Genomic DNA, 6395 nt, shown 5'->3' on the forward strand with positions numbered 1-6395 from the left:
TGACTCATAGTGGTGCGGCCTCAAGTGGCGGCAGCAATGTTGGCTATGATCGGCGTCGGCGTCGTCGCCCGACGAGGAGGAAGAGAAGGGGGTCTCGGCGAAGAGGAGGAGGAGAACCGCCTTGACCGGTTAGGGCACGGGTAGGATGGTGTCGGCGAAGTCTCGGGCACGCGGGGGAGGAGGCGGAGTCGGGCACGCGGGGAAAGAATAAGAGAAAAAGAAAAAGTAAAAGAAAAGAAAAAGGAAAAGGAAATAAAACTTTTCCTCAATGGGGTAGCCTAAATAGGCTTTTCTGGGCCCCGTTTTCATCCCCGTTAACTCGTCCGTACGAGCTCCGAAAAATTTCTGAAAATTTTCTAAAAATTTCGAAAAATTCCCTTATTAATATTCGCCTATTTTCGATATTTTATATTCTTCCCCATTAAAAAAAATTTGGTTCCCAAATTTCGTTATCTACCATCAGCAAATACTAACAACAGGTAAAGCGTATAAATGCTGAACGGTAAATTAAATCACATATCTCAAGTGAAAAGATGGGGGTATCGAGCTCGGATCGTATCCTCGAGCTCCCAAGTAACTTCCTCGTGCAATTGATACTGTCATCCGACTTAACCAGCCAAATAGTCTTATTCCGCAACTGACACTCTTTCCGGTCTAAAATTCATACCGAAACCTCCTCATAGGTGACGTCAGGCTGAAGGGAACTAAGATTATCTATCAACACATGTATCAGATCGGGTACCTATCTCCTCAGCATAGATACGTGGAATACGGCGTGAACGCCTGCCAAGGAAGGCGATAGTGCCAACCAGTAAGCTACTGCTCTAATCCTTTCCGAGATCTGGAAAGGTCCAATGTATCACGGAGCTGGCTTACCTCTGAGGTCAAATCTCTTCACCCCTTTCGTGGGTGAAACTCGCAGAAATACATGGTCGCAAATGGAGAACTCTAAGAGTTTCTGACTCGGGTCAGCATAACTCTTCTGGCAGTCTTATGCCTTTGACATCCTCCGTCTGATAGTGTGGACTACTCTGCCTCACGCTGAGTTCTATGAGGTCCCAACAACTGGGCCTCTCGGATTCTTGTCCTGATTGACGACTGAGCAACTATGGTAACAAAAATACCCTGCTCTGTCTGTCCCTGCTCCTCAAGCTCTAACTCGGAGAAACCCTGAATCAAGTCTGTGACCACAACTCGGTGACAAGCTAAAGTCCCTCTGGACTTCCGGCTAAGTGCATCAGCAACCACATTAGCTTTTTCCCGGGTGATAGCTAATGGTACAATCATAATCCTTCAAGAACTCCATCCATCTCCTCTGTCAAAGATTAATTTCCTTCTGAGTGAACAGATATTTGAGACTCTGATGGTCAGTGAGAATCTCAATATAATATCATACAGGTAATGCCGCCAAATCTTTAGGGCAAAAATAATAGCGGGCAACTCCAGATCATAAACTGGGTATTTCTTCTCATGCTCCTTCAACTATCGAGAAGCATATGAGAATACTCTACCGTGCTGCATTAGAACAGCACCCATACCCTATAGAGACGCGTCGGTGTATAGGACAAATCCATCCTCTCCAGAAGGTAAAAACTAAAAATCGAAGCCGACACTAGTCTCCATTTCAGCTCCTAGAAGCTGGTCTTGCAATCCTCAGTCTAAATAAACTTCACGCCTTTCATGGTCAGGCGTGTAAGTAGCATAGCAATCTGTGAGAAACACTCAACGTATCTCCGAAAATATCAAGACAAACAAAGGAAGTTGCAAGCCTCTTCTATAGACTCCGTCTACTCCCAACGGTAACAACCTCGATCTCCTGTGGAACCACGGTATACTCCTACTAGTGACCGTGTGTCTCAAACATCTCACAGAAGACAACCAAAATACGCACTACTGATCTTCACATCTAAACGTTTCCATCGAAACACCTCTAGAACTATGCAAAGATGATGTGCGTGACTCACCGCGGATCCGAAATAGATCACATCATCGTCAACAAAGACAATGAAATCCGATCCAAACATCATGGGAAATACCAAAATCATCAAGTCTCTGAAAACATCTAAGACTCTGCAAGCCATAATGATAAAACCAAGATACATAATGTCCGTATCACAGACGTTTCTAACCATAACATCCCTGACAATAAATCTGAAATATAATCACCAACAATACAAATCATCAAAGAATAGATCCACCAGTGTGAGAGCAACGCTCCATCACAGAAAACACCACATATGTGGGAGCAACGCTCTACCACAAGAAATCCTCAATATGTGGGAGCAACTCTCCACCACAAATAATCCGAAATATGTATCCACAATAATATGGGAGCAATGCTCCGCTATAACCAATCCGCAATATGTGGGAGAACAAACCTAAGTGCCCAAAGCACCTAACTATCTAACCAGAGACTATCTGGGGTCGCTCTACCACAGATCACTGTGGGCAGCCAAAGGTATAACAACCTAGTAAGCAAATCAAATCTATAGTTAACTCTATCATCATCCTAGTGGATCGATCACCCACTAATAGGAGAATTAGTTGACAGGGTAATACAACCAATAATATAATGTACACACTCAACATTCCACATTCAACATTCCACATTCAACATAGGTAAAATCATAATGATGCTACCAATCATACACCTGACACACGTGCACACACCACATAGGTATGATCAACATAATCCTCCAATTATTATACACCAAACACACACACAACTCAGGTATATTCAGTATGATACTTCCAACAATACATACCGAACACGTGTGCAAAAATCAGCATAGGTAAAATCAACAATACACCTCAAACAACACTCACATGACATATATACACCTATGCCAAGAGTATAACCAACATATACTTTTAAAAAAAAACATACTAAACCCAGGTGCACTCACAAATCAAACATAATAAAAAAAATACCTCAGATACCACACCAAACACATATGTATATATCACAACTCAGATTAAATCGACAAGATACCTCCATCAAAACACCACAGATGTACTTATACTACAACTCGGATTTAATCGACAAGATATCTTCAATAATACAATCAGACATGTACATCTAACTACATAGCTAAAAATTCACAAGGAACCTACAATAACCATATCAGAACATGTATACAAATACTACTCACAAATGGGCAGTCTATCACAAGACTCCTACAACACATGACAATCATATGAATAATCAACATACTTAACCCAATCAACCTGGCATTCCCTATGTTACCTTCCAAGTTATCCAACAGGTACATACAATCAAAAATTAAAGTACCCTATGGAATAAGATACATCGATCTTCTATAAACTATCCAAGCTAACAATGGTATATGACTAAATCAGTCCTTTCCACGTCAGTACCAAACATGTACTCAAAGGTGCTCTAAATACATAACTAAGCACAAATAACCTAAAGGTTTGAACCTCTAAAAATAGAGTATGGCAATCCTCTACTGATCAACCAACAAAACTAAATCATTCATCTACTAACTAATCAAGAATACCTTAATCCTCCACAAGCAACTAAGGTATATCAAATCACGACTACCCAACTCGACAAACGTAAATCAGTCTTCTACTAACCGATCAAACAAGAGTAAATCAATATTCACTAATGAAAATTAACTAAGATAAAATGATATACTACATTATCAAATAACTAAATCAGTTCATGGGTCAATTCAACACTAATTACATCAACTCAAACTAGAAAATGTCAACCCACATAATATCATATGTATAAATGTGTACGACCCAAAAGAAAAAGTCAGAATTCAAGAACATCAAGACACCCTCATTTTTATCCTCAAAAATATCAGCCCACATAATATCAAATGAATAAGTCTCTACTCCCCATGAGAGTAAGTTAGCATTCAAAACATCAATCATTATTTATCCACATAGTCCAATATCAGAGGAAGCAATTATCAATTTTTTATCATCCTGTTAACTAACCACAACTAACCAGATTTATTAAAATCTCATAGGCACACTCAACCGTAAACTCTCTAGCATCTGATTTATAATCTGATCACCAACTATAATCATCAAACCTGTTAATATCATACATGACACTCACTATGTTACCATCAACGACAAACCAAATAATAGATCATCAAAATAGTTATCCACTAATAGATCATCAAAACAAATATCTAGTAATAGATCATCAGACAACCACATAACATCTACTCTCATAAATCAATAGAAATCAACATATCACAATATCTGATCTCACAATATCCCTCAACCTCAAACCATTCTCAACAATGATCAAACATGATAACTCCCAAATGATCAATTTTCATCATATCGGGTACCCTAATATCCAAAAGATATGAGTATAAAAACTCTACTGGCTAAGTCAACAGGAATATGTAGGTATCATCCACTACTCATCAAATAATAGCAGAGGTTGGTATGTGCCTCCATCTCCTACTAGTAGTAACAGAAGGTAAAACTACTGATGGTATGATATGAAAAATCACCAGAGACTATAATCCTTGATCTCTATTAAGGTCAACCATGCTCAATGGCTAACCCATCACATGAAATATATGCTACAACAACCAGACAGGTACTAAATAAAGAATGCTAATATATGTCATAAACTATAAAATTAAACATCATACCTATATGCCGTCTAGAGATGTTTCATCGCTGTCCAGTCCCCAACTTATGACCTCAAAATTCCAAACATGAAAATCACCGGAAATCCATATAAATCTGAAACGGAGTCTATAACATATACATAATGGAAAATCCGTGAAATCCAAAATAACTACCCAGTTTGACTCGTAATCTTAGGTTAACCCAAAAATCTAGAATACCAAAAGCAGGTATCATAACCCACTCTGATACCAATAAATTGGTATCAGCTAAATCTCGAAAATCCGTAACACGAAAATCAAACAAGTATCGCCAACCTTGGCGCTCTGATACCAATAATAAATTGGTATCAGGTTATCCCAAATATCCAAAATACGTAAACAAAGAATCACAAAACTTGGCTCTGATACCAAATAAATTGTCACGCCCCGGAGCAGTCCCTGTCCGAAAAATTTCGGCAGCATCTCCCCTTTACGGTGGACAATCTGAAACTTTTCTACATCCTCATACACCTCAGCCACATGCAGCTGGAATAAAAACAATAATAAAATACTACCACACAAACATCCACGCAGTTTATATATAAGTAAATAAAACAGTAATACCACGACTCGAAACCAACCCTACTCCACTACACCCATAAAACACAAATCCGACAAACTCACCTCTTCTGCCGTCCAGGCAGGCATGTAGTAAAACATATCGAATAAAAATCCATCGACATCACAAAATCCATACAATGTCTATACCATCAACCAGAACAAGTTTAGCATAATCTAAGTAAGAAAACCAAAAGACCAACAATATCTTTGAGATCTACAGGGACTAGCAACTGGAACTCTCTCTTGACAGCATCAACCTGAAAAATAACAATAATGGAGGCGGGGTGAGTCCAACACTCAGCAGGTACAACTGATATGCAAAGTAGGGAAATAACATCTAGCACTAATCATGTGTACAGTCTCCTGATATAAAAGGATGAAATGCAACTGAAGTAAACAGGAGAAAAACTGTACTAACCAGGACCTGGGTATAAGGACAAACAGTACGAGTAGAATAGAAATCCGGTATGCATGTCAAACATAGGCGTCCAAACAATATACAGCATATAAATGCAGCAAGCACAAACACAAGCAATAAATGCATCATGCATATGATGCCAATGATGCGTCCTGGTCACCCCTGACACCAGTCAACCATCTCACACACAATAGTGAGACAGAGTGGGTAGGGCTGTGACAACCGTGCACTCTGTCATCACTGCTCCTGATGAGTGACCGAGTGGACGGGATGCTGTCGGAGTACACCTATCCTCCTACCCCAAATCATAAATGGGGGAGCGCAATGCTCTCAACTCCCGGTACATGATGACGGGGAGGAATCCCTGCCGGCTAATACGTCGCATCACGCTACCCATGAGTGGATCAACGGAGCTAAACAAAGTCCCTGCTGCAACACACACTGTCTGAATCGACCACTAACCCATGAGTGGTGGTGTGTGCAGATCCATGTAACTGGCGATGTGCTAAACAATAATGGAGCAGACTATCGCACAGCATGCAATCATGCAAATGGTTCATGACACTAACCACAAAATATCCTGAGCTAATCCATATATATATAAAAGTGCACCATAGGTCAACGAATCAAATCAAAGGTACACTGAAGGTATAAAACCTAGGTCCTGAACATGGTGAAGCATGGTATATCACTAACCCTATAAGCATGTATAAGCAGGTAAGGAATACATGAGATGCAAAACAAGCAAT

This window comes from Zingiber officinale, chromosome 5B (genome assembly GCF_018446385.1).
Source record: "Zingiber officinale cultivar Zhangliang chromosome 5B, Zo_v1.1, whole genome shotgun sequence".
NCBI lineage: Eukaryota > Viridiplantae > Streptophyta > Magnoliopsida > Zingiberales > Zingiberaceae > Zingiber > Zingiber officinale.